This window comes from Chanos chanos, chromosome 15 (genome assembly GCF_902362185.1).
Source record: "Chanos chanos chromosome 15, fChaCha1.1, whole genome shotgun sequence".
Lineage (NCBI taxonomy): Eukaryota > Metazoa > Chordata > Actinopteri > Gonorynchiformes > Chanidae > Chanos > Chanos chanos.
The window spans coordinates 20,381,435-20,400,578 of record NC_044509.1 but is presented as its reverse complement, the minus strand read 5'-3'; positions in this window follow the sequence as shown (position 1 = coordinate 20,400,578).

The window sequence follows — 19,144 nt, the reverse complement described above, 5'->3', positions numbered from 1 at the left end:
TATTTGGTTGTGTTTTAGGGTTAGTAGTGGAATGAAATTGGCATTGAAAGTCTTGTTAGGGTTAAAGACTTGGACAGAAAGAAAGAGGGTTAAGGTTAGGGTTAGGGATTGGTAAGGGTTCCATGTAAAAGTGTATTATGAGACTGTCTAGGGTTAGGGTTAGAATTAGACTTGATGGTCATTTAAGGCCAGAACTGAAATTGGGTTAGGGTTAGGGTTAGGGTTAGGGATAGGTTAGGGTTAGGCTTAAATCTAAGTTTTAGGGTTCGGGTTAGGGTTCGGGTTAGGGTTAGGGTTACGTTACAGGGTTAGGGTTAGGGTTAGGGTAAGGGATGAAAACCACTCCAAGGTCATCCCTCGGCCAATAACTTTTTTTCTGAAGGTGGTAGAGACTTGGAACCCGTGTCCGCCTGGGGGTTTTGGAGGATGCCCTTTCCAATGGTAGCAGTCCCGAGTGTCTAGGACAAGGGTTAGGGTTAGGGTTAGGGTTAGGTTTTTGGAGGTTATCCGTTAGGACTAAGTTAGGATTAAGTCTAGGTTTAGGATTATGGTTACGGTTAGGGTTAGGGTTAGGGCTAGATTAGGGTTAAGTTTAAGTTTAGGGTTATGGTTGGGTCTAAGTTTAGGGCCTAGGATTAGGGTTAAACTGGATTTTAGGGTTAGAACTAAGTTAGGATTAAGTCTAGGTTTAGGGTTATGGTGAAGGTTAGGGTTAGGGTTAGGGTTAGGGTTAGGGATGAAAACCACTCCAAGGTCAGGGCTAGGGTTAGGGTTAGGGTTAGGGTTAGGGTTAGGGTTAGGGTTAGGATAAGGGATGAAAACCACTCCAAGGTCATCCCTCGGCCAATAACTTTTTTTCTGAAGGTGGTAGAGACTTGGAACCCGTGTCCGCCTGGGGGTTTTGGAGGATGCCCTTTCCAATGGTAGCAGTCCCGAGTGTCTAGGACAAGGGGAAGTGCCCGAAAGCTCCGTGGAGGCCATTTCAAAGTCATCCCTCGGTCAATAACTTTTTTTCTGAAGGTCACAGAGACTTGGAACCGGTGTCCAACCAGGGGTTTTGGAGGACGCCCTTTCCAACGGTACCAGCCCCGAGTTTGTGCGACAAGCAGAGGTGTTCTTTTGGTCGGCAGACTTGGTGTTTGTTGTATTTGGTTGTGTTTTAGGGTTAGTAGTGGAATGAAATTGGCATTGAAAGTCTTGTTAGGGTTAAAGACTTGGACAGAAAGAAAAAGGGTTAAGGTTAGGGTTAGGGATTGGTGAGGGTTCCATGTAAAAGTGTATTATGAGACTGTCTAGGGTTAGGGTTAGAATTAGACTTGATGGTCATTTAAGGCCAGAACTGAAATTGGGTTAGGGTTAGGGTTAGGTTAGGGTTAGGGATAGGTTAGGGTTAGGCTTAAATCTAAGTTTTAGGGTTCGGGTGAGGGTTCGGGTTAGGGTTAGGGTTACGTTACAGGATAAGGGATGAAAACCACTCCAAGGTCATCCCTCGGCCAATAACTTTTTTTCTGAAGGTGGTAGAGACTTGGAACCCGTGTCCGCCTGGGGGTTTTGGAGGATGCCCTTTCCAATGGTAGCAGTCCCGAGTGTCTAGGACAAGGGGAAGTGCCCGAAAGCTCCGTGGAGGCCATTTCAAAGTCATCCCTCGGTCAATAACTTTTTTTCTGAAGGTCACAGAGACTTGGAACCGGTGTCCAACCAGGGGTTTTGGAGGACGCCCTTTCCAACGGTACCAGCCCCGAGTTTGTGCGACAAGCAGAGGTGTTCTTTTGGTCGGCAGACTTGGTGTTTGTTGTATTTGGTTGTGTTTTAGGGTTAGTAGTGGAATGAAATTGGCATTGAAAGTCTTGTTAGGGTTAAAGACTTGGACCGAAAGAAAAAGGGTTAAGGTTAGGGTTAGGGATTGGTGAGGGTTCCATGTAAAAGTGTATTAGGGTTAGGGTTAGGGTTAGGGTTAGGATAAGGGATGAAAACCACTCCAAGGTCATCCCTCGGCCAATAACTTTTTTTCTGAAGGTGGTAGAGACTTGGAACCCGTGTCCGCCTGGGGGTTTTCGAGGATGCCCTTTCCAATGGTAGCAGTCCCGAGTGTCTAGGACAAGGGGAAGTGCCCGAAAGCTCCGTGGAGGCCATTTCAAAGTCATCCCTCGGTCAATAACTTTTTTTCTGAAGGTCACAGAGACTTGGAAGCGGTGTCCAACCAGGGGTTTTGGAGGACGCCCTTTCCAACGGTACCAGCCCCGAGTTTAGGGTTAGGGTTAGGGTTAGGGTTAGGATAAGGGATGAAAACCACTCCAAGGTCATCCCTCGGCCAATAACTTTTTTTCTGAAGGTGGTAGAGACTTGGAACCCGTGTCCGCCTGGGGGTTTTGGAGGATGCCCTTTCCAATGGTAGCAGTCCCAAGTGTCTAGGACAAGGGTTAGGGTTAGGGTTAGGGTTAGGGATGAAAACCACTCCAAGGTCATCCCTCGGCCAATAACTTTTTTTCTGAAGGTGGTAGAGACTTGGAACCCGTGTCCGCCTGGGGGTTTTCGAGGATGCCCTTTCCAATGGTAGCAGTCCCGAGTGTCTAGGACAAGGGGAAGTGCCCGAAAGCTCCGTGGAGGCCATTTCAAAGTCATCCCTCGGTCAATAACTTTTTTTCTGAAGGTCACAGAGACTTGGAAGCGGTGTCCAACCAGGGGTTTTGGAGGATGCCCTTTCCAACGGTACCAGCCCCGAGTTTGTGCGACAAGCAGAGGTGTTCTTTTGGTCGGCAGACTTGGTGTTTGTTGTATTTGGTTGTGTTTTAGGGTTAGTAGTGGAATGAAATTGGCATTGAAAGTGTTGTTAGGGTTAAAGACTTGGACAGAAAGAAAAAGGGTTAAGGTTAGGGTTAGGGATTGGTAAGGGTTCCATGTAAAAGTGGATTATGAGACTGTCTAGGGTTAGGGTTAGAATTAGACTTGATGGTCATTTAAGGGTTAGGGTTAGGGTTAGGATAAGGGATGAAAACCACTCCAAGGTCATCCCTCGGCCAATAACTTTTTTTCTGAAGGTGGTAGAGACTTGGAACCCGTGTCCGCCTGGGGGTTTTGGAGGATGCCCTTTCCAATGGTAGCAGTCCCGAGTGTCTAGGACAAGGGTTAGGGTTAGGGTTAGGGATGAAAACCACTCCAAGGTCATCCCTCGGCCAATAACTTTTTTTCTGAAGGTGGTAGAGACTTGGAACCCGTGTCCGCCTGGGGGTTTTCGAGGATGCCCTTTCCAATGGTAGCAGTCCCGAGTGTCTAGGACAAGGGGAAGTGCCCGAAAGCTCCGTGGAGGCCATTTCAAAGTCATCCCTCGGTCAATAACTTTTTTTCTGAAGGTCACAGAGACTTGGAAGCGGTGTCCAACTGGGGGTTTTGGAGGATGCCCTTTCCAACGGTACCAGCCCCGAGTTTGTGCGACAAGCAGAGGTGTTCTTTTGGTCGGCAGACTTGGTGTTTGTTGTATTTGGTTGTGTTTTAGGGTTAGTAGTGGAATGAAATTGGCATTGAAAGTGTTGTTAGGGTTAAAGACTTGGACAGAAAGAAAAAGGGTTAAGGTTAGGGTTAGGGATTGGTAAGGGTTCCATGTAAAAGTGGATTATGAGACTGTCTAGGGTTAGGGTTAGAATTAGACTTGATGGTCATTTAAGGGTTAGGGTTAGGGTTAGGATAAGGGATGAAAACCACTCCAAGGTCATCCCTCGGCCAATAACTTTTTTTCTGAAGGTGGTAGAGACTTGGAACCCGTGTCCGCCTGGGGGTTTTCGAGGATGCCCTTTCCAATGGTAGCAGTCCCAAGTGTCTAGGACAAGGGTTAGGGTTAGGGTTAGGGTTAGGGATGAAAACCACTCCAAGGTCATCCCTCGGCCAATAACTTTTTTTCTGAAGGTGGTAGAGACTTGGAACCCGTGTCCGCCTGGGGGTTTTCGAGGCTGCCCTTTCCAACGGTAGCAGTCCCGAGTGTCTAGGACAAGGGGAAGTGCCCGAAAGCTCCGTGGAGGCCATTTCAAAGTCATCCCTCGGTCAATAACTTTTTTTCTGAAGGTCACAGAGACTTGGAACCGGTGTCCAACCAGGGGTTTTGGAGGATGCCCTTTCCAATGGTAGGGTTAGGGTTAGGGTTAGGGTTAGGGATGAAAACCACTCCAAGGTCATCCCTCGGCCAATAACTTTTTTTCTGAAGGTGGTAGAGACTTGGAACCCGTGTCCGCCTGGGGGTTTTGGAGGATGCCCTTTCCAATGGTAGCAGTCCCGAGTGTCTAGGACAAGGGGAAGTGCCCGAAAGCTCCGTGGAGGCCATTTCAAAGTCATCCCTCGGTCAATAACTTTTTTTCTGAAGGTCACAGAGACTTGGAACCGGTGTCCAACCAGGGGTTTTGGAGGACGCCCTTTCCAACGGTACCAGCCCCGAGTTTGTGCGACAAGCAGAGGTGTTCTTTTGGTCGGCAGACTTGGTGTTTGTTGTATTTGGTTGTGTTTTAGGGTTAGTAGTGGAATGAAATTGGCATTGAAAGTCTTGTTAGGGTTAAAGACTTGGACAGAAAGAAAAAGGGTTAAGGTTAGGGTTAGGGATTGGTGAGGGTTCCATGTAAAAGTGTATTATGAGACTGTCTAGGGTTAGGGTTAGAATTAGACTTGATGGTCATTTAAGGCCAGAACTGAAATTGGGTTAGGGTTAGGGTTAGGTTAGGGTTAGGGATAGGTTAGGGTTAGGCTTAAATCTAAGTTTTAGGGTTCGGGTTCGGGTTCGGGTTAGGGTTAGGGTTCGGGTTCGGGTTCGGGTTAGGGTTAGGGTTAGGATAAGGGATGAAAACCACTCCAAGGTCATCCCTCGGCCAATAACTTTTTTTCTGAAGGTGGTAGAGACTTGGAACCCGTGTCCGCCTGGGGGTTTTGGAGGATGCCCTTTCCAATGGTAGCAGTCCCGAGTGTCTAGGACAAGGGGAAGTGCCCGAAAGCTCCGTGGAGGCCATTTCAAAGTCATCCCTCGGTCAATAACTTTTTTTCTGAAGGTCACAGAGACTTGGAAGCGGTGTCCAACCAGGGGTTTTGGAGGACGCCCTTTCCAACGGTACCAGCCCCGAGTTTGTGCGACAAGCAGAGGTGTTCTTTTGGTCGGCAGACTTGGTGTTTGTTGTATTTGGTTGTGTTTTAGGGTTAGTAGTGGAATGAAATTGGCATTGAAAGTCTTGTTAGGGTTAAAGACTTGGACAGAAAGAAAAAGGGTTAAGGTTAGGGTTAGGGATTGGTGAGGGTTCCATGTAAAAGTGTATTAGGGTTAGGGTTAGGGTTAGGGTTAGGATAAGGGATGAAAACCACTCCAAGGTCATCCCTCGGCCAATAACTTTTTTTCTGAAGGTGGTAGAGACTTGGAACCCGTGTCCGCCTGGGGGTTTTCGAGGATGCCCTTTCCAATGGTAGCAGTCCCAAGTGTCTAGGACAAGGGTTAGGGTTAGGGTTAGGGTTAGGATAAGGGATGAAAACCACTCCAAGGTCATCCCTCGGCCAACAACTTTTTTTCTGAAGGTGGTAGAGACTTGGAACCCGTGTCCGCCTGGGGGTTTTGGAGGATGCCCTTTCCAATGGTAGCAGTCCCGAGTGTCTAGGACAAGGGGAAGTGCCCGAAAGCTCCGTGGAGGCCATTTCAAAGTCATCCCTCGGTCAATAACTTTTTTTCTGAAGGTCACAGAGACTTGGAACCGGTGTCCAACCAGGGGTTTTGGAGGACGCCCTTTCCAACGGTACCAGCCCCGAGTTTAGGGTTAGGGTTAGGGTTAGGGTTAGGATAAGGGATGAAAACCACTCCAAGGTCATCCCTCGGCCAATAACTTTTTTTCTGAAGGTGGTAGAGACTTAGGGTTAGGGTTAGGGTTAGGGTTAGGGTTAGGGTTGGGTTAGGGTTAGGGTTAGGGTTAGGTTTTTGGAGGTTATCCGTCGAAGCTCCCCACGTTTGGTCCTTCTAGACCAAGTGGTTGAAATGGAGCGACGAAGTGAAGGCACGGGCCGGCGCATGTTAAACTGAACACCTGTTCCTTGACCCACATAACAAGTTCCAAGAGTTCGGAGGTTAACGGACATGAATTTGACCCTATTTAATCCATTTTATCCTATTTTGAAGTGGTGAGATAGCCTAAGCTTTATTCAATTTCAGGACACATCATCAGTAGTGTACCTCAGGTTCATCGGGTGTTTCAGCCTTTCAACACTATACACCCTCCTCTGAGGCGGCCAGCCAAGGGCGATCAATCCTCGACTTGTGTCCCATGTCCAATTGGGTTTTTTGGTGACTTTCTAGTCTTTACAAGTCGTTATTCGTTTTATTTCATTGTTCTTGGTCTAATTATGGCATTATTTCTGATGCTGACCTTTTGACCTTTTGCTGGTTTTTGTCTTCTTTGGATGATTTCAATGCTGTTTATCAGGCATTCTTTCTAATGCTCAGCTGGTGTGTGAGTGATGCTAACCCCGTCCAGTTGGGTTTTTTGGTGACTCGCTAGTCTTTATCCCTTGTTCTTTGTCTTTTTTATATAGTCCTTGGTTTAGTAATGGCATTCTCTCTAATGCTCAGCTGGTGTGTGAGCGATGCTACCCCCGTCCAATTGGGGTTTTTTTTGGTGACTCGCTAGTCTTTATCCGTTGTCCTTTGTCTTTTTTTATTGTCCTTGGTTTAATAATGGCATTATTTCTAATGCTGACCTTTTGATCTTTTGATGGATTTTGTCTTCTTTGGATAATTTCGGTGTTGTTTTCATCCATTTCCGTCTTCTTTTTTTGCTTATTTCTTCACCAAAGTGGCTATTTTTTCTTTTCTTTAGTCCAAATTGGGATTTTTTTTGGGGGTTTTTTGGAATCTTAGCGTGTAGCGCGCGAGTGAAGCTGGTGCGTGAGTGGTGCTAATCACCGTAAAAGACTGGGCCCCATTTAAGGTCTGTTGGCCTCAGACCACCCTCCTGCGTGCTGTCCAAGTGGACCCAGGGGGGCTGGCTACCTACCGAGGCAGACTGTTCGTTAACACCGCAAGGTATCCCCAGCCTGCTAAAACCAAGGCCCTGTGGAGGCAGGTCCCGTGCATTACGTCACCTCCCAGACAGCCCTGGGCGGGAGTCCTCTTCCAGCGGATATCTTCCCTACCAATCTCAGCCGAGCACGCTCGGCTGAGATCCTTTCGGGAAGCTACCAAGCTTCTACTGGGTTGGACCCCCAAGGGGTTAACGACATCCAGCGGGTTAATTTCCCTCCCATTCCACTCCCAGAGCGAAATTTTCGGGAAACAACCAAGCTTCTACTGGAAGCGCGCCCCCCCAGCCTGTCTTTTAGATTGGCGAATTGTGTAAAAGCCTATATTACTGGTATTTTGTTGAATGGCGGTGACCCCAAGCGACCCGAACGAGCGATGTCATCTCGGAGGGGGCGTCGTAACGATTCCGAGACAAAAAGAATTTTGTTTCTATGTCGTACGGTCTCCGAGCTATTCTACTTTAAAGTTTGTAAAAAACCGATTCTCCATAATTCTTTGCATGTCCACCATTTTCTGATTGTCCGCCATTTTACATTTAAAACTGTATTATGGAGACTGGCTAGGTTTATAACCAAAATTAGAATTCGTGTTCATTTAAGGCTGGGACTGGGGCCTCTTAAGGTTAGGGTTAGGTTAGAGTTAGGTCTAAGTTTAGGGCCTGGGATTAGGGTTAAAACTGGATTTAAAGGTTAGGACTAAGTTAGGATTAAGTCTAGGTTTAGGATTATGGTTACGGTTAGGGTTAGGGTTAGGGCTAGATTAGGGTTAAGTTTAAGTTTAGGGTTATGGTTGGGTCTAAGTTTAGGGCCTAGGATTAGGGTTAAACTGGATTTTAGGGTTAGAACTAAGTTAGGATTAAGTCTAGGTTTAGGGTTATGGTGAAGGTTAGGGTTAGGGTTAGGGCTAGATTAGGGTTAAGTTTAAGTTTAGGGTTATGGTTGGGTCTAAGTTTAGGGCCTAGGATTAGGGTTAGGGTTAGGGTTAGGGTTAGGGTTAGGGCTAGGGCTAGGGTTAGGGTTAGGGTTAGGGTTAGGGTTAGGATAAGGGATGAAAACCACTCCAAGGTCAGGGTTAGGGTTAGGGTTAGGGTTAGGGTTAGGGTTAGGATAAGGGATGAAAACCACTCCAAGGTCATCCCTCGGCCAATAACTTTTTTTCTGAAGGTGGTAGAGACTTGGAACCCGCGTCCGCCTGGGGGTTTTGGAGGATGCCCTTTCCAATGGTAGCAGTCCCGAGTGTCTAGGACAAGGGGAAGTGCCCGAAAGCTCCGTGGAGGCCATTTCAAAGTCATCCCTCGGTCAATCACTTTTTTTCTGAAGGTCACAGAGACTTGGAAGCGGCGTCCAACCAGGGGTTTTGGAGGACGCCCTTTCCAACGGTACCAGCCCCGAGTTTGTGCGACAAGCAGAGGTTAGGGTTAGGGTTAGGGTTAGGGTTAGGGTTAGGGTTGGGTTAGGGTTAGGGTTAGGGTTAGGGTTAGGGTTAGGATAAGGGATGAAAACCACTCCAAGGTCATCCCTCGGCCAATAACTTTTTTTCTGAAGGTGGTAGAGACTTGGAACCCGTGTCCGCCTGGGGGTTTTCGAGGATGCCCTTTCCAATGGTAGCAGTCCCAAGTGTCTAGGACAAGGGTTAGGGTTAGGGTTAGGGTTAGGATAAGGGATGAAAACCACTCCAAGGTCATCCCTCGGCCAACAACTTTTTTTCTGAAGGTGGTAGAGACTTGGAACCCGTGTCCGCCTGGGGGTTTTGGAGGATGCCCTTTCCAATGGTAGCAGTCCCGAGTGTCTAGGACAAGGGGAAGTGCCCGAAAGCTCCGTGGAGGCCATTTCAAAGTCATCCCTCGGTCAATAACTTTTTTTCTGAAGGTCACAGAGACTTGGAACCGGTGTCCAACCAGGGGTTTTGGAGGACGCCCTTTCCAACGGTACCAGCCCCGAGTTTAGGGTTAGGGTTAGGGTTAGGGTTAGGATAAGGGATGAAAACCACTCCAAGGTCATCCCTCGGCCAATAACTTTTTTTCTGAAGGTGGTAGAGACTTAGGGTTAGGGTTAGGGTTAGGGTTAGGGTTAGGGTTGGGTTAGGGTTAGGGTTAGGGTTAGGTTTTTGGAGGTTATCCGTCGAAGCTCCCCACGTTTGGTCCTTCTAGACCAAGTGGTTGAAATGGAGCGACGAAGTGAAGGCACGGGCCGGCGCATGTTAAACTGAACACCTGTTCCTTGACCCACATAACAAGTTCCAAGAGTTCGGAGGTTAACGGACATGAATTTGACCCTATTTAATCCATTTTATCCTATTTTGAAGTGGTGAGATAGCCTAAGCTTTATTCAATTTCAGGACACATCATCAGTAGTGTACCTCAGGTTCATCGGGTGTTTCAGCCTTTCAACACTATACACCCTCCTCTGAGGCGGCCAGCCAAGGGCGATCAATCCTCGACTTGTGTCCCATGTCCAATTGGGTTTTTTGGTGACTTTCTAGTCTTTACAAGTCGTTATTCGTTTTATTTCATTGTTCTTGGTCTAATTATGGCATTATTTCTGATGCTGACCTTTTGACCTTTTGCTGGTTTTTGTCTTCTTTGGATGATTTCAATGCTGTTTATCAGGCATTCTTTCTAATGCTCAGCTGGTGTGTGAGTGATGCTAACCCCGTCCAGTTGGGTTTTTTGGTGACTCGCTAGTCTTTATCCCTTGTTCTTTGTCTTTTTTTATATAGTCCTTGGTTTAGTAATGGCATTCTCTCTAATGCTCAGCTGGTGTGTGAGCGATGCTACCCCCGTCCAATTGGGGTTTTTTTTGGTGACTCGCTAGTCTTTATCCGTTGTCCTTTGTCTTTTTTTATTGTCCTTGGTTTAATAATGGCATTATTTCTAATGCTGACCTTTTGATCTTTTGATGGATTTTGTCTTCTTTGGATAATTTCGGTGTTGTTTTCATCCATTTCCGTCTTCTTTTTTTGCTTATTTCTTCACCAAAGTGGCTATTTTTTCTTTTCTTTAGTCCAAATTGGGATTTTTTTTGGGGGTTTTTTGGAATCTTAGCGTGTAGCGCGCGAGTGAAGCTGGTGCGTGAGTGGTGCTAATCACCGTAAAAGACTGGGCCCCATTTAAGGTCTGTTGGCCTCAGACCACCCTCCTGCGTGCTGTCCAAGTGGACCCAGGGGGGCTGGCTACCTACCGAGGCAGACTGTTCGTTAACACCGCAAGGTATCCCCAGCCTGCTAAAACCAAGGCCCTGTGGAGGCAGGTCCCGTGCATTACGTCACCTCCCAGACAGCCCTGGGCGGGAGTCCTCTTCCAGCGGATATCTTCCCTACCAATCTCAGCCGAGCACGCTCGAACCGAGATCCTTTCGGGAAGCTACCAAGCTTCTACTGGGTTGGACCCCCAAGGGGTTAACGACATCCAGCGGGTTAATTTCCCTCCCATTCCACTCCCAGAGCGAAATTTTCGGGAAACAACCAAGCTTCTACTGGAAGCGCGCCCCCCCAGCCTGTTTTTTAGATTGGCGAATTGTGTAAAAGCCTATATTACTGGTATTTTGTTGAATGGCGGTGACCCCAAGCGACCCGAACGAGCGATGTCATCTCGGAGGGGGCGTCGTAACGATTCCGAGACAAAAAGAATTTTGTTTCTATGTCGTACGGTCTCCGAGCTATTCTACTTTAAAGTTTGTAAAAAACCGATTCTCCATAATTCTTTGCATGTCCACCATTTTCTGATTGTCCGCCATTTTACATTTAAAACTGTATTATGGAGACTGGCTAGGTTTATAACCAAAATTAGAATTCGTGTTCATTTAAGGCTGGGACTGGGGCCTCTTAAGGTTAGGGTTAGGTTAGAGTTAGGTCTAAGTTTAGGGCCTGGGATTAGGGTTAAAACTGGATTTAAAGGTTAGGACTAAGTTAGGATTAAGTCTAGGTTTAGGATTATGGTTACGGTTAGGGTTAGGGTTAGGGCTAGATTAGGGTTAAGTTTAAGTTTAGGGTTATGGTTGGGTCTAAGTTTAGGGCCTAGGATTAGGGTTAAACTGGATTTTAGGGTTAGAACTAAGTTAGGATTAAGTCTAGGTTTAGGGTTATGGTGAAGGTTAGGGTTAGGGTTAGGGCTAGATTAGGGTTAAGTTTAAGTTTAGGGTTATGGTTGGGTCTAAGTTTAGGGCCTAGGATTAGGGTTAGGGTTAGGGTTAGGGTTAGGGTTAGGGTCAGGGTTAGGGTTAGGGTTAGGGTTAGGGTTAGGGTTAGGATAAGGGATGAAAACCACTCCAAGGTCAGGGTTAGGGTTAGGGTTAGGGTTAGGGTTAGGGTTAGAATAAGGGATGAAAACCACTCCAAGGTCATCCCTCGGCCAATAACTTTTTTTCTGAAGGTAGTAGAGACTTGGAACCAGTGTCCGCCTGGGGTTTTGGAGGATGCCCTTTCCAATGGTAGCAGTCCCGAGTGTCTAGGACAAGGGGAAGTGCCCGAAAGCTCCGTGGAGGCCATTTCAAAGTCATCCCTCGGTCAATCACTTTTTTTCTGAAGGTCACAGAGACTTGGAAGCGGCGTCCAACCAGGGGTTTTGGAGGACGCCCTTTCCAACGGTACCAGCCCCGAGTTTGTGCGACAAGCAGAGGTTAGGGTTAGGGTTAGGGTTAGGGTTAGGGTTAGGGTTAGGGTTGGGTTAGGGTTAGGGTTAGGGTTAGGGTTAGGGTTAGGGTTAGGATAAGGGATGAAAACCACTCCAAGGTCATCCCTCGGCCAATAACTTTTTTTCTGAAGGTGGTAGAGACTTGGAACCCGTGTCCGCCTGGGGGTTTTGGAGGATGCCCTTTCCAATGGTAGCAGTCCCGAGTGTCTAGGACAAGGGGAAGTGCCCGAAAGCTCCGTGGAGGCCATTTCAAAGTCATCCCTCGGTCAATAACTTTTTTTCTGAAGGTCACAGAGACTTGGAACCGGTGTCCAACCAGGGGTTTTGGAGGACGCCCTTTCCAACGGTACCAGCCCCGAGTTTGTGCGACAAGCAGAGGTGTTCTTTTGGTCGGCAGACTTGGTGTTTGTTGTATTTGGTTGTGTTTTAGGGTTAGTAGTGGAATGAAATTGGCATTGAAAGTCTTGTTAGGGTTAAAGACTTGGACAGAAAGAAAAAGGGTTAAGGTTAGGGTTAGGGATTGGTGAGGGTTCCATGTAAAAGTGTATTATGAGACTGTCTAGGGTTAGGGTTAGAATTAGACTTGATGGTCATTTAAGGCCAGAACTGAAATTGGGTTAGGGTTAGGGTTAGGTTAGGGTTAGGGATAGGTTAGGGTTAGGCTTAAATCTAAGTTTTAGGGTTCGGGTTAGGGTTCGGGTTAGGGTTAGGGTTACGTTACTGGATAAGGGATGAAAACCACTCCAAGGTCATCCCTCGGCCAATAACTTTTTTTCTGAAGGTGGTAGAGACTTGGAACCCGTGTCCGCCTGGGGGTTTTGGAGGATGCCCTTTCCAATGGTAGCAGTCCCGAGTGTCTAGGACAAGGGGAAGTGCCCGAAAGCTCCGTGGAGGCCATTTCAAAGTCATCCCTCGGTCAATAACTTTTTTTCTGAAGGTCACAGAGACTTGGAAGCGGTGTCCAACCAGGGGTTTTGGAGGACGCCCTTTCCAACGGTACCAGCCCCGAGTTTGTGCGACAAGCAGAGGTGTTCTTTTGGTCGGCAGACTTGGTGTTTGTTGTATTTGGTTGTGTTTTAGGGTTAGGGTTAGGGTTAGGGTTAGGGTTAGGGTTAGGATAAGGGATGAAAACCACTCCAAGGTCATCCCTCGGCCAATAACTTTTTTTCTGAAGGTGGTAGAGACTTGGAACCCGTGTCCGCCTGGGGGTTTTGGAGGATGCCCTTTCCAATGGTAGCAGTCCCGAGTGTCTAGGACAAGGGGAAGTGCCCGAAAGCTCCGTGGAGGCCATTTCAAAGTCATCCCTCGGTCAATAACTTTTTTTCTGAAGGTCACAGAGACTTGGAACCGGTGTCCAACCAGGGGTTTTGGAGGACGCCCTTTCCAACGGTACCAGCCCCGAGTTTGTGCGACAAGCAGAGGTGTTCTTTTGGTCGGCAGACTTGGTGTTTGTTGTATTTGGTTGTGTTTTAGGGTTAGTAGTGGAATGAAATTGGCATTGAAAGTCTTGTTAGGGTTAAAGACTTGGACAGAAAGAAAAAGGGTTAAGGTTAGGGTTAGGGATTGGTGAGGGTTCCATGTAAAAGTGTATTAGGGTTAGGGTTAGGGTTAGGGTTAGGATAAGGGATGAAAACCACTCCAAGGTCATCCCTCGGCCAATAACTTTTTTTCTGAAGGTGGTAGAGACTTGGAACCCGTGTCCGCCTGGGGGTTTTCGAGGATGCCCTTTCCAATGGTAGCAGTCCCGAGTGTCTAGGACAAGGGGAAGTGCCCGAAAGCTCCGTGGAGGCCATTTCAAAGTCATCCCTCGGTCAATAACTTTTTTTCTGAAGGTCACAGAGACTTGGAAGCGGTGTCCAACCAGGGGTTTTGGAGGACGCCCTTTCCAACGGTACCAGCCCCGAGTTTAGGGTTAGGGTTAGGGTTAGGGTTAGGATAAGGGATGAAAACCACTCCAAGGTCATCCCTCGGCCAATAACTTTTTTTCTGAAGGTGGTAGAGACTTGGAACCCGTGTCCGCCTGGGGGTTTTGGAGGATGCCCTTTCCAATGGTAGCAGTCCCAAGTGTCTAGGACAAGGGTTAGGGTTAGGGTTAGGGTTAGGGATGAAAACCACTCCAAGGTCATCCCTCGGCCAATAACTTTTTTTCTGAAGGTGGTAGAGACTTGGAACCCGTGTCCGCCTGGGGGTTTTCGAGGATGCCCTTTCCAATGGTAGCAGTCCCGAGTGTCTAGGACAAGGGGAAGTGCCCGAAAGCTCCGTGGAGGCCATTTCAAAGTCATCCCTCGGTCAATAACTTTTTTTCTGAAGGTCACAGAGACTTGGAAGCGGTGTCCAACCAGGGGTTTTGGAGGATGCCCTTTCCAACGGTACCAGCCCCGAGTTTGTGCGACAAGCAGAGGTGTTCTTTTGGTCGGCAGACTTGGTGTTTGTTGTATTTGGTTGTGTTTTAGGGTTAGTAGTGGAATGAAATTGGCATTGAAAGTGTTGTTAGGGTTAAAGACTTGGACAGAAAGAAAAAGGGTTAAGGTTAGGGTTAGGGATTGGTAAGGGTTCCATGTAAAAGTGGATTATGAGACTGTCTAGGGTTAGGGTTAGAATTAGACTTGATGGTCATTTAAGGGTTAGGGTTAGGGTTAGGATAAGGGATGAAAACCACTCCAAGGTCATCCCTCGGCCAATAACTTTTTTTCTGAAGGTGGTAGAGACTTGGAACCCGTGTCCGCCTGGGGGTTTTGGAGGATGCCCTTTCCAACGGCAGCAGTCCCGAGTGTCTAGGACAACCACTCCAAGGTCATCCCTCGGCCAATAACTTTTTTTCTGAAGGTGGTAGAGACTTGGAACCCGTGTCCGCCTGGGGGTTTTCGAGGATGCCCTTTCCAATGGTAGCAGTCCCGAGTGTCTAGGACAAGGGGAAGTGCCCGAAAGCTCCGTGGAGGCCATTTCAAAGTCATCCCTCGGTCAATAACTTTTTTTCTGAAGGTCACAGAGACTTGGAAGCGGTGTCCAACCAGGGGTTTTGGAGGATGCCCTTTCCAACGGTAGCAGTCCCGAGTTTGTGCGACAAGCAGAGGTGTTCTTTTGGTCGGCAGACTTGGTGTTTGTTGTATTTGGTTGTGTTTTAGGGTTAGTAGTGGAATGAAATTGGCATTGAAAGTGTTGTTAGGGTTAAAGACTTGGACAGAAAGAAAAAGGGTTAAGGTTAGGGTTAGGGATTGGTAAGGGTTCCATGTAAAAGTGGATTATGAGACTGTCTAGGGTTAGGGTTAGAATTAGACTTGATGGTCATTTAAGGGTTAGGGTTAGGGTTAGGATAAGGGATGAAAACCACTCCAAGGTCATCCCTCGGCCAATAACTTTTTTTCTGAAGGTGGTAGAGACTTGGAACCCGTGTCCGCCTGGGGGTTTTCGAGGATGCCCTTTCCAATGGTAGCAGTCCCAAGTGTCTAGGACAAGGGTTAGGGTTAGGGTTAGGGTTAGGGATGAAAACCACTCCAAGGTCATCCCTCGGCCAATAACTTTTTTTCTGAAGGTGGTAGAGACTTGGAACCCGTGTCCGCCTGGGGGTTTTCGAGGATGCCCTTTCCAACGGTAGCAGTCCCGAGTGTCTAGGACAAGGGGAAGTGCCCGAAAGCTCCGTGGAGGCCATTTCAAAGTCATCCCTCGGTCAATAACTTTTTTCTGAAGGTCACAGAGACTTGGAAGCGGTGTCCAACCAGGGGTTTTGGAGGATGCCCTTTCCAACGGTACCAGCCCCGAGTTTGTGCGACAAGCAGAGGTGTTCTTTTGGTCGGCAGACTTGGTGTTTGTTGTATTTGGTTGTGTTTTAGGGTTAGTAGTGGAATGAAATTGGCATTGAAAGTGTTGTTAGGGTTAAAGACTTGGACAGAAAGAAAAAGGGTTAAGGTTAGGGTTAGGGATTGGTAAGGGTTCCATGTAAAAGTGGATTATGAGACTGTCTAGGGTTAGGGTTAGAATTAGACTTGATGGTCATTTAAGGGTTAGGGTTAGGGTTAGGATAAGGGATGAAAACCACTCCAAGGTCATCCCTCGGCCAATAACTTTTTTTCTGAAGGTGGTAGAGACTTGGAACCCGTGTCCGCCTGGGGGTTTTCGAGGATGCCCTTTCCAATGGTAGCAGTCCCAAGTGTCTAGGACAAGGGTTAGGGTTAGGGTTAGGGTTAGGATAAGGGATGAAAACCACTCCAAGGTCATCCCTCGGCCAACAACTTTTTTTCTGAAGGTGGTAGAGACTTGGAACCCGTGTCCGCCTGGGGGTTTTGGAGGATGCCCTTTCCAATGGTAGCAGTCCCGAGTGTCTAGGACAAGGGAAGTGCCCGAAAGCTCCGTGGAGGCCATTTCAAAGTCATCCCTCGGTCAATAACTTTTTTTCTGAAGGTCACAGAGACTTGGAACCGGTGTCCAACCAGGGGTTTTGGAGGACGCCCTTTCCAACGGTACCAGCCCCGAGTTTAGGGTTAGGGTTAGGGTTAGGGTTAGGATAAGGGATGAAAACCACTCCAAGGTCATCCCTCGGCCAATAACTTTTTTTCTGAAGGTGGTAGAGACTTAGGGTTAGGGTTAGGGTTAGGGTTAGGGTTAGGGTAGGGTTAGGGTTAGGGTTAGGGTTAGGTTTTTGGAGGTTATCCGTCGAAGCTCCCCACGTTTGGTCCTTCTAGACCAAGTGGTTGAAATGGAGCGACGAAGTGAAGGCACGGGCCGGCGCATGTTAAACTGAACACCTGTTCCTTGACCCACATAACAAGTTCCAAGAGTTCGGAGGTTAACGGACATGAATTTGACCCTATTTAATCCATTTTATCCTATTTTGAAGTGGTGAGATAGCCTAAGCTTTATTCAATTTCAGGACACATCATCAGTAGTGTACCTCAGGTTCATCGGGTGTTTCAGCCTTTCAACACTATACACCCTCCTCTGAGGCGGCCAGCCAAGGGCGATCAATCCTCGACTTGTGTCCCATGTCCAATTGGGTTTTTTGGTGACTTTCTAGTCTTTACAAGTCGTTATTCGTTTTATTTCATTGTTCTTGGTCTAATTATGGCATTATTTCTGATGCTGACCTTTTGACCTTTTGCTGGTTTTTGTCTTCTTTGGATGATTTCAATGCTGTTTATCAGGCATTCTTTCTAATGCTCAGCTGGTGTGTGAGTGATGCTAACCCCGTCCAGTTGGGTTTTTTTGGTGACTCGCTAGTCTTTATCCCTTGTTCTTTGTCTTTTTTTATATAGTCCTTGGTTTAGTAATGGCATTCTCTCTAATGCTCAGCTGGTGTGTGAGCGATGCTACCCCCGTCCAATTGGGGTTTTTTTTGGTGACTCGCTAGTCTTTATCCGTTGTCCTTTGTCTTTTTTTATTGTCCTTGGTTTAATAATGGCATTATTTCTAATGCTGACCTTTTGACCTTTTGATGGATTTTGTCTTCTTTGGATAATTTCGGTGTTGTTTTCATCCATTTCCGTCTTCTTTTTTTGCTTATTTCTTCACCAAAGTGGCTATTTTTTCTTTTCTTTAGTCCAAATTGGGATTTTTTTTGGGGGTTTTTTGGAATCTTAGCGTGTAGCGCGCGAGTGAAGCTGGTGCGTGAGTGGTGCTAATCACCGTAAAAGACTGGGCCCCATTTAAGGTCTGTTGGCCTCAGACCACCCTCCTGCGTGCTGTCCAAGTGGACCCAGGGGGGCTGGCTACCTACCGAGGCAGACTGTTCGTTAACACCGCAAGGTATCCCCAGCCTGCTAAAACCAAGGCCCTGTGGAGGCAGGTCCCGTGCATTACGTCACCTCCCAGACAGCCCTGGGCGGGAGTCCTCTTCCAGCGGATATCTTCCCTACCAATCTCAGCCGAGCACGCTCGAACCGAGATCCTTTCGGGAAGCTACCAAGCTTCTACTGGGTTGGACCCCCAAGGGGTTAACGACATCCAGCGGGTTAATTTCCCTCCCATTCCACTCCCAGAGCGAAATTTTCGGGAAACAACCAAGCTTCTACTGGAAGCGCGCCCCCCCAGCCTGTCTTTTAGATTGGCGAATTGTGTAAAAGCCTATATTACTGGTATTTTGTTGAATGGCGGTGACCCCAAGCGACCCGAACGAGCGATGTCATCTCGGAGGGGGCGTCGTAACGATTCCGAGACAAAAAGAATTTTGTTTCTATGTCGTACGGTCTCCGAGCTATTCTACTTTAAAGTTTGTAAAAAACCGATTCTCCATAATTCTTTGCATGTCCACCATTTTCTGATTGTCCGCCATTTTACATTTAAAACTGTATTATGGAGACTGGCTAGGTTTATAACCAAAATTAGAATTCGTGTTCATTTAAGGCTGGGACTGGGGCCTCTTAAGGTTAGGGTTAGGTTAGAGTTAGGTCTAAGTTTAGGGCCTGGGATTAGGGTTAAAACTGGATTTAAAGGTTAGGACTAAGTTAGGATTAGGTCTAGGTTTAGGATTATGGTTACGGTTAGGGTTAGGGTTAGGGCTAGATTAGGGTTAAGTTTAAGTTTAGGGTTATGGTTGGGTCTAAGTTTAGGGCCTAGGATTAGGGTTAAACTGGATTTTAGGGTTAGAACTAAGTTAGGATTAAGTCTAGGTTTAGGGTTATGGTGAAGGTTAGGGTTAGGGTTAGGGCTAGATTAGGGTTAAGTTTAAGTTTAGGGTTATGGTTGGGTCTAAGTTTAGGGCCTAGGATTAGGGTTAGGGTTAGGGTTAGGGTTAGGGTTAGGGTTAGGGCTAGGGTTAGGGTTAGGGTTAGGGTTAGGGTTAGGGTTAGGATAAGGGATGAAAACCACTCCAAGGTCATCCCTCGGCCAATAACTTTTTTTCTGAAGGTGGTAGAGACTTGGAACCCGTGTCCGCCTGGGGGTTTTGGAGGATGCCCTTTCCAATGGTAGCAGTCCCGAGTGTCTAGGACAAGGGGAAGTGCCCGAAAGCTCCGTGGAGGCCATTTCAAAGTCATCCCTCGGTCAATAACTTTAGGGTTAGGGTTAGGGTTAGGGTTAGGGTTAGGGGTTAGGGTTAGGGTTAGGGTTAGGGTTAGGATAAGGGATGAAAACCACTCCAAGGTCATCCCTCGGCCAATAACTTTTTTTCTGAAGGTGGTAGAGACTTGGAACCCGCGTCCGCCTGGGGGTTTTGGAGGATGCCCTTTCCAATGGTAGCAGTCCCGAGTGTCTAGGACAAGGGGAAGTGCCCGAAAGCTCCGTGGAGGCCATTTCAAAGTCATCCCTCGGTCAATCACTTTTTTTCTGAAGGTCACAGAGACTTGGAAGCGGCGTCCAACCAGGGGTTTTGGAGGACGCCCTTTCCAACGGTACCAGCCCCGAGTTTGTGCGACAAGCAGAGGTGTTCTTTTGGTCGGCAGACTTGGTGTTTGTTGTATTTGGTTGTGTTTTAGGGTTAGTAGTGGAATGAAATTGGCATTGAAAGTCTTGTTAGGGTTAAAGACTTGGACAGAAAGAAAGAGGGTTAAGGT